This window comes from Nerophis ophidion, linkage group LG28 (genome assembly GCF_033978795.1).
Source record: "Nerophis ophidion isolate RoL-2023_Sa linkage group LG28, RoL_Noph_v1.0, whole genome shotgun sequence".
NCBI classification, from domain to species: Eukaryota; Metazoa; Chordata; class Actinopteri; order Syngnathiformes; family Syngnathidae; genus Nerophis; species Nerophis ophidion.
This window is the reverse complement of record NC_084638.1, coordinates 3,330,562-3,340,588: the sequence shown is the minus strand read 5'-3', so window position 1 is coordinate 3,340,588 and position 10,027 is coordinate 3,330,562. Positions and strand designations below refer to the sequence as shown.

At 42.9% G+C, this 10,027-nt stretch overlaps 1 protein-coding gene across 2 annotated transcripts in view; it reads left to right on the top strand.

Moving 5' to 3' along the window:
- The window catches only part of LOC133545130 (MAGUK p55 subfamily member 7-like), a 149,760-nt gene that overhangs the window by 124,934 nt on the left and 14,799 nt on the right, over positions 1-10,027 (top strand). The gene's annotated exons all lie outside the window — the stretch shown is intronic.

Sequence of the window (10,027 nt, the reverse complement as noted above, 5' to 3'; positions counted from 1 at the left end):
GTGAGAGTCCAATCTACAGTGGATCTAATATAATAGTGTAAGAGTCCAGTCCATAGTGGATCTAATAGTGTGAGTCCAGTCCATAGTGGATCTAACATAATAGTGATAGTCCAGTCCATAGTGGATCTAGCATAATAGTGAGAGTCCAGTCCATAGTGGATTTAACATAATAGTGTGAGAGTCCAGTCCATAGCGGATCTAACATAATAGTGAGAGAGTCTAGTCCATAGTGGATCCAACATAATAGTGAGAGTCCAGTCCATAGTGGATCTAATAGTGTGAGTCCAGTCCATAGTGGATCTAACATAATAGTGATAGTCCAGTCCATAGTGGATCTAGCATAATAGTGAGAGTCCAGTCCATAGTGGATTTAACATAATAGTGTGAGAGTCCAGTCCATAGCGGATCTAATATAATAGTGTAAGAGTCCAGTCCATGGTGGATCCAACATAATAGTGAGAGTCCAGTCCATAGTGGATCTAATAGTGTGAGTCCAGTCCATAGTGGATCTAACATAATAGTGTGAGTCCAGTCCATAGTGGATTTAACATAATAGTGAGATTCCAGTCCATAGTGGATCTAACATAATAGTGTGAGAGTCCAGTCCTTAGTGGATCTAACATAAAAGTGAGAGTCCAGTCCATAGTGGATCTAACATAATAGTGTGAGAGTCCAGTTCATAGTGGATCTAACATAATAGTGAGAGTCCAGGCAATAGTGGATCTAACATAATAGTGTGAGAGTCCAGTCCATAGTGGATCTAACATGATAGTGAGAGTCCAGTCCATAGTGGATCTAACATAATAGTGTGAGAGTCCAGTCCTTAGTGGATCTAACATAAAAGTGAGATTCCAGTCCATAGTGGATCTAACATAATAGTGAGAGTCCAGGCAATAGTGGATCTAACATAATAGTGTGAGAGTCCAGTCCATAGTGGATCTAACATGATAGTGAGAGTCCAGTCCATAGTGGATCTAACATAATAGTGAGAGTCCAGGCAATAGTGGATCTAACATAATAGTGTGAGAGTCCAGTCCATAGTGGATCTAACATGATAGTGAGAGTCCAGTCCATAGTGGATCTAACATGATAGTGAGAGTCCAGTCCATAGTGGATCTAACATGATAGTGAGATTCCAGTCCATAGTGGATCTAACATAATAGTGTGAGTCCAGTCCATAGTGGATCTAACATAATAGTGAGAGTCCAGTCCATAGTGGATCTAACATGATAGCGAGAGTCCAGTCCATAGTGGATCTAGCATAATAGTGAGAGTCCAGTCCATAGTGGATCTAGCATAATAGTGAGAGTCCAGTCCATAGTGGATCTAACATAATAGTGAGAGTCCAGTCCATAGTGGATCTAACATAATAATGAGAGTCCAGTCCATAGTGGATCTAACATAATAATGAGAGATTCCAGTCCATAGTGGATCTAACATAATAGTGAGAGTCTAGTCCATAGTGGATCTAACATAATAGTGTGAGAGTCCAGTCCATAGTGGATCTAACATAATAGTGAGAGTCCAGTCCATAGTGGATCTAACATAATAGTGTGAGTCCAGTCCATAGTGGATCTAACATAATAGTGAGAGTCCAGTCCATAGTGGATCTAACATAATAGTGAGAGTCCAGTCCATAGTGGATCTAACATAATAGTGAGAGTCCAGTCCATAGTGGATCTAACATAATAGTGTGAGTCCAGTCCATAGTGGATCTAACATAATAGTGAGAGTCCAGTCCATAGTGGCTCAAACATAATAGTGAGAGTCCAGTCCATAGTGGATCTAACATAATAGTGTGAGTCCAGTCCATAGTGGATCTGACATAATAGTGTGAGAGTCTAGTCCATAGTGGATCTAACATAATAGTGAAAGTCCAATCTACAGTGGATCTAACATAATAGTGTGAGTCCAGTCCATAGTGGATCTAACATAATAGTGTGAGTCCAGTCCATAGTGGATCTAACATAATAGTGAGAGTCCAGTCCATAGTGGCTCAAACATAATAGTGAGAGTCCAGTCCATAGTGGATCTAACATAATAGTGTGAGAGTCTAGTCCATAGTGGATCTAACATAATAGTGAAAGTCCAATCTACAGTGGATCTAACATAATAGTGTGAGTCCAGTCCATAGTGGATCTAACATAATAGTGTGAGTCCAGTCCATAGTGGATCTAACATAATAGTGTGAGAGTCCAGTCCATAGTGGATCTAACATAATAGTGTGAGTCCAGTCCATAGTGGATCTAACATAATAGTGTGAGAGTCCAGTCCATAGTGGAGCTAACATAATAGTGTGAGAGTCCAGTCCATAGTGGATCTAACATAATAGTGAGAGAGTCCAGTCCATGGTGGATCTAACATAATAGTGAAATTCCAGTCCATAGTGGATTTAACATATTAGTGTGAGAGTCCAGTCCATAGTGGATCCAACATAAAGTCCAGTCCATAGTGGATGTAGCATAATAAAGGATAGTCCAGTCCATAGTGGATCCAACATAATAGTGAGAGTCCAGTCCATAGTAGATCCAACATAATAGTGAGAGTCCAGTCCATAGTGGATCTAACAAAATCGGTGATTAAACCCCCAAATTCCAACCTTTGATGCTGAGGTAATGAGTCCCATTTTTATAGTCTTTGGTATGACTCGACCGGGGTTGGAACTCAGGTCGGACACTCTCGGTGAGTGGACAGTTTTTCCCCCGGGGTCTTAACAGGCTTCTGTGAAAGCCATTAGCAGTGTAAGAGTGCAGAGTCCTAAATAAAAAAAAAAAAAAAAACTGGTATTTTGTAATGTTGCGAGGAGTTGGTCCAAGGCTGCGATGGAAAAGGCAGCTATGTCAGGAATCCAGATTCCATACGGAGCTCCGAAGAGTCTGATGCAACCTCGGGTCTGGACGAACCCCGTTTAGAGGACTATCCCAGATGCGACATCCTACACGGTAACGACACCGATACTACGTGACTTTGCAGATGTTGTATTTTTTATGGATTTTCCAGCGTTTGTACGGTATCAATTGACAGAAGGAAGAAGTCCGTAGAATTCCTCAGACTTAAAGGCCTACTGAAAGCCACTACTAGCGACCACGTAGTCTGATAGTTTATAAATCAATGATGAAATATTAACATTGCAACACATGCCAATACGGCCTTTTTAGTTTACTAAATTGCAATTTTAAATTTCGTGCGGATTTTCATGCTATAACGTCTCTTTTCATCGCATAATTCCACAGTGTTGCTGAATATTTTGTAATTTGTTCAATTAATAATGGAGACGTCAAAGAAGAAAGCTGTAGGTGGGAAGCGGTGTATTGCGGCCGCCTTTAGCAACACAAATACAGCCGGTGTTTCCTTGTTTACATTCCCGAAAGATGACGGTGAAGCTTTACTATGGAACAGAGCGGTCAAGCGAACATGGTTCCCTACCACATGTCAACCGGCAGGTTTCGCTGAGAAAATGGTGTTTAATAAGCCGGCTCTTACCGTAGACATGAGCGGAGAGCTTGCGTCATTCCTCCTGCACCTGTCAAAGATGCAGTTGCGGACTCTCTTGCCTCCTCCCACCGGCCTTTTCATCGCATAATTCCACAGTATTCTGGACATCTGTGTTGCTGAATCTTTTGCAATTTGTTCAATTAATAATGGAGACGTCAAAGAAGAAAGCTGTAGGTGGGAAGTGGTGTATTGCGGCCGCCTTTAGCAACACAAACACAGCCGGTGTTTCCTTGTTTACATTCCCGAAAGATGACGGTGAAGTTTTACTATGGAACAGAGCGGTCAAGCGAACATGGTTCCCTACCACATGTCAACCGGCAGGTTTTGGTGAGAAAATGGTGGTAATAAGTCGGCTCTTACCGTAGACATGAGCGGAGAGCTTGCGTCATTCCTCCTGCACCTGTCAAAGATGTAGTTGCGGACTCTCTTGCCTCCTCCCACCGGCCTTTTCATCGCATAATTCCACAGTATTCTGGACATCTGTGTTGCTGAATCTTTTGCAATTTGTTCAATTAATAATGGAGACGTCAAAGAAGAAAGCTGTAGGTGGGAAGCGGTGTATTGCGGCCGCCTTTAGCAACACAAACACAGCCGGTGTTTCCTTGTTTACATTCCCGAAAGATGACGGTGAAGCTTTACTATGGAACAGAGCGGTCAAGCGAACATGGTTCGCTACCACATGTCAACCGGCAGGTTTCGGTGAGAAAATGGTGGTAGTAAGTTGGCTCTTACCATAGACATGAACGAAGAGCTTGTGTCGTTCCTCCTGCACCTGTCAAATACGCAGATGTGGACTCTCTTGCCTCCTCCTACCGGCCTTTTCATCGCATAATTCCACAGTATTCTGGACACCTGTGTTGCTGAATCTTTTGCAATTTGTTCAATAAATAATGGAGACGTCAAAGAAGAAAGTTGTAGGTGGGAAGCGGTGTATTGCGGCCGGCTTTAGCAACACAAACACGGCCGGTGTTTCCTTGTTTACATTCCCGAAAGATGACGGTGAAGCTTTACTATGGAACAGAGCGGTCAAGCGAACATGGTTCCCGACCACATGTCAACTGGCAGGTTTCGGTGAGAAAATGGTGGTAATAAGTCGGCTCTTACCGTAGACATGAGCGGAGAGCTTGCGTCATTCCTCCTGCACCTGTCAAAGACGCAGCTGCGGACTCTCTTGCCTCCTCCCACCGGCCTTTTCATCGCATAATTCCACAGTATTCTGGACATCTGTGTTGCTGAATCTTTTGCAATTTGTTCAATTAATAATGGAGACGTCAAAGAAGAAAGATGTAGGTGGGAAGTGGTGTATTGTGGCCAGCTTTTGCAACACAAACACAGACGGTGTTTCTTTAAGATGACGGTGAAGCTTTACTATGGAACAGAGCGGTCAAGCGAACATGGTTCCCTACCACATGTCAACCGGCAGGTTTCTGTGAGAAAATGTTGGTAATAAGTCAGCTCTTACCGTAGACATGAGCGGAGAGCTTGTGTCGTTCCTCCTGCTCCTGACAAAGACGCAGCTGCGTACTCTCTTGCCTCCTCCCACCGGCCTTTTCATCGCGTAATTCCACAGTATTCTGGACATCTGTGTTGCTGAATCTTTTGCAATTTGTTCAATAAATAATAGAGACGTCAAAGAAGAAAGATGTAAGTGGTGTATTGCGGCCGCCTTTAGCAACACAAACACAGACAGTGTTTCTTTAAGATGACGGTGAAGCTTTACTATGTAAAAGAGTGGTCAAGCGAACATGGTTCCCTACCACATGTCAACCGGCAGGTTTCGGTGAGAAAATGGTGGTAATAAGTCAGCTCTTACCGTAGACATGAACGGAGAGCTTGCGTCATTCCTCCTGCACCTGTCAAACACGCAGCTGCGGACTCTCTTGCCTCCTCCCACCGGCCGCCCCTGACCGTCGGATGCTTCCACCTTGGGGAAGGGAAAAAAATTAAAAATCTCAACCCGGGCCAAACGGCTGCCTTCGCGTCGTTGAGAAACGTGGCGGTCACCACACCCCTCCGACTTTCAGGTTCGACCATAAAACCTCACTAAAACACTAGTAACACAATAAGCAGATAAGGGATTTTCCAGAATTATCCGAGTAAATGTGTCTAATAACATCTGAATCGCTCCCACTGCCCTCGTCTTCTGTTTTTTTTTCTCTAGTCCTTCACTCTCACTTTCCTCATCCACGAATCTTTCATCCTCGCTCAAATTAATGGGGAAATCGCCGCTTTCTCGGTCCGAATCGCTCTAGCTGCTGGTGGCCATGATTGTAAACAACGTGAGGGTGGGAGGAACTCCACAACCCGTGACGTCACGCGCACATCGTCTGCTACTTCCGGTACAGGCAAGGCTATTTTTATTAGCGACCAAAAGTTGCAAACTTTATCATCGATGTTCTCTACTAAATCCTTTCAGCAAAAATATGGCAATATGGCGAAATGATGAAGTATGACACATAGAATGGACCTGCTGTACTCGTTTGAATAAAAAAATCTCATTTCAGTAGGCCTTTAAAAAAACAGCATGAAATCGGAGACATCCGTCTGCCTGACTGTCTTAAAACCGTTTTTGTTTTTTTTGTTGTTGTTTTTTTTCCCGACCCTGATGGCAAACACAGATGTAACATTCAGTCAAAAAGCCCATGTGGCGCAGGGCTTGTCATTGAGGATGTCATTAGGGCGCCCTGATGGGATGAGTAGTTACGCATACGTTATGTCACATATGGCGGTGGACACATGTTGGAAAAGTCAACACATCTTGAGTGAATTAAGTCGTAATTCTGGACAACGTTGATCAAAGTCGGACGGAACGGCCTTGCTGGAAATCGAACGTGCGTAAAATGGGACAATATTTTTGCTTAGTTGCTCAAAAAAAACAAAAAAAAATGTAAAAAAAAAAAAGTTTACATTGATTTTTGGCCCTGTGATGAGGTGGCGACTTGTCCAGGCTGTAGCCCGCCTTCCGCCCGATTATAGCTGGGATAGGCGCCCCCTGCCACCCAAAAAAGGGGTTAAGCCGTAGAAAATGGATGGATGGATGATTTTTTTTTCTACATTAAAGTATGACTTCCATCCATCTTCTGCTGCTTATACGGGGTAGGGTCACGGGGGCAGCAGCCTAAGCAGAGAAGCCCAGACTTCCCTCTCCCCAGCCACTTCGTCCAGCTCCTCCCGGAGTCGTTCCCAGGCCAGCCGGGAGAACATAGTCTTCCCAATGTGTCCTGGGTCTTCCCCGTGGACCCCTCTCTAAGGAGGGGTTCGGGTGGCATCCTGACCCAATGCCCGAACCACCTCATCCGGGTCCTCTCCATGTATTGTGGCACTCTTCCTACTTTATTTTGAACCATTACCAGTAGAGATGTCCGATAATGGCTTTTTTGCCGATATGGTCCAACTCTTAATTACCGATTCCGATATCAATACAATCAATCAATCAATGTTTATATATATATATATATATATATATATATATATATATTTATATGTATATATAGCCCTAAATCGCAAGTGTCTCAAAGGGCTGCATAAGCCACAACGACATCCGCGGTTATGTGGGCAAGGAAAAACTCACAACCCAGTGGGACGTCCATATGAATGACTGTGAGAAACCTTGGAGAGGACTGCAAATGTGAGTAACCCCCCCAGCCCCTTAAGGGAGACCAGATGCAATGGACGTCGAGTGGGTCTGACATAATAGTGTGAAAGTCCAGTCCATAGTGGATCTAATATAATAGTGAGAGTCCAGTCCATAGTGGATCTAACATAATAGTGTGAAAGTCCAGTCCATAGTGGATCTAACATAATAGTGAGAGTCCAGTCCATAGTGGATCTAACATAATAGTGTGAGAGTCCAGTCCATAGTGGATCTAACATAATAGTGAGAGTCCAGTCCATAGTGGATCTAACATAATAGTGAGAGTCCAGTCCATAGTGGATCTAACATAATAGTGTGAGAGTCCAGTCCATAGTGGATCTAACATGATAGTGAGAGTCCAGTCCATAGTGGATCTAACATAATAGTGAGTCCAGTCCATAGTGGATCTAACATGATAGTGAGAGTCCAGTCCATAGTGGAGCTAACATAATAGTGAGAGTCCAGTCCATAGTGGATCTAACATAATAGTGAGAGTCCAGTCCATAGTTGATCTAATTAAATAGTGAGTCCAGTCCATAGTGGATCTAACATAATAGTGTGAGAGTCCAGTCCATAGTGGATCTAACATAATAGTGTGAGAGTCCAGTCCATAGTGGATCTAACATAATAGTGAGAGTCCAGTCCATAGTGGATCTAACATAATAGTGAGAGTCCAGTCCATAGTGGATCGGACATAATAGTGAGAGTCCAGTCCATAGTGGATCTATCATAATAGTGAGTCCAGTCCATAGTGGATCTAACATAATAGTGAGAGTCCAGTCCATAGTGGATCTAACATAAGAGTGAGAGTCCAGTCCATAGTGGATTTAACATAATAGTGTGAAAGTCCAGTCCATAGTGGATCTAACATAAAAGTGAGAGTCCAGTCCATAGTGGATCTAACATAATAGTGAGAGTCCAGTCCATAGTGGATCTAACATAATAGTGTGAAAGTCCAGTCCATAGTGGATCTAACATAAAAGTGAGAGTCCAGTCCATAGTGGATCTAACATAATAGTGAGAGTCCAGTCCATAGTGGATCTAACATAATAGTGTGAGAGTCCAGTCCATAGTGGATCTAACATAATAGTGAGAGTCCAGTCTATAGTGGATCTAACATAATAGTGAGAGTCCAGTCCATAGTGGATCTAACATAATAGTGAGAGTCCAGTCCATAGTGGATCGGACATAATAGTGAGAGTCCAGTCCATAGTGGATCCATCATAATAGTGTAAAAGTCCAGTCCATAGTGGATCTAACATAATAGTGAGAGTCCAGTCCATAGTGGATCTAACATAAGAGTGAGAGTCCAGTCCATAGTGGATTTAACATAATAGTGTGAAAGTCCAGTCCATAGTGGATCCAACATAAAAGTGAGAGTCCAGTCCATAGTGGATCTAACATAATAGTGTGAGAGTCCAGTCCATAGTGGATTTAACATAATAGTGTGAAAGTCCAGTCCATAGTGGATCCAACATAAAAGTGAGAGTCCAGTCCATAGTGGATCTAACATAATAGTGTGAGAGTCCAGTCCATAGTGGATCTAACATAATAGTGAGAGTCCAGTCCAGAGTGGATCTAACATAATAGTGTGAAAGTCCAGTCCATAGTGGATCTAACATAAAAGTGAGAGTCCAGTCCATAGTGGATCTAACATAATAGTGAGAGTCCAGTCCATAGTGGATCTAACATAATAGTGTGAAAGTCCAGTCCATAGTGGATCTAACATAAAAGTGAGAGTCCAGTCCATAGTGGATCTAACATAATAGTGAGAGTCCAGTCCATAGTGGATCTAACATAATAGTGTGAGAGTCCAGTCCATAGTGGATCTAACATAATAGTGAGAGTCCAGTCTATAGTGGATCTAACATAATAGTGAGAGTCCAGTCCATAGTGGATCTAACATAATAGTGAGAGTCCAGTCCATAGTGGATCGGACATAATAGTGAGAGTCCAGTCCATAGTGGATCTATCATAATAGTGTAAAAGTCCAGTCCATAGTGGATCTAACATAATAGTGAGAGTCCAGTCCATAGTGGATCTAACATAAGAGTGAGAGTCCAGTCCATAGTGGATTTAACATAATAGTGTGAAAGTCCAGTCCATAGTGGATCCAACATAAAAGTGAGAGTCCAGTCCATAGTGGATCTAACATAATAGTGTGAGAGTCCAGTCCATGGTGGATCTAATATGAAAATGAGATTCTAGTCCATAGTGGATCTAACATATTATTTTTGGCAATTATTAGCTCAATTGGAATTTGATGCTTGCAACATGTTTCCAAAAAGCTGGAACAAGTGGCAAAAAAGACTGAGAACGTTGAGGAATGCTCATCAGACGCTTATTTGGAACATCCCACAGGTGAACAGGCTAATTGAGAACAGGTGGTTGTTGCCATGAATGGGTATAAAAGCAGCTTCCATGAAATGCTCAGTCATTCACAAACAAGGTCGGGCCATGGGTCACCACTTTGCGTGAGCAAATTGGCGAGCACTTTAAGAACAACATTTCTAAACCAGCTATTGCAAGGTTAAGGGATTTCACCACGTACATTCCGTAATATCATCAAAAGTTTCAGAGAATCTGGAGAAATCACTGCACGTAAGCGATATTACGGACCTTCAATCCCTTTATCAAAAACTGACATCAGTGTGTAAAGGATATCACTACATGGGCTCAGGAACACTTTGGAAAACCCCTGTCAGTAACTACAGTTGGTCGCTACATCTGTAAGTGCAAGTTAAAACTCTACTATGCCAAGCGAAAGCCATTTATCAACAACACCCGGAAACGCCGCCGGCTTCGCTGGGCCCGAGATCATCTAAGATGGACTGATGCAAAGTGGAAAAGTGTTCTGTGGTCTGACAAGTCCACATTTCAAATTGTTTTTGGAAACTG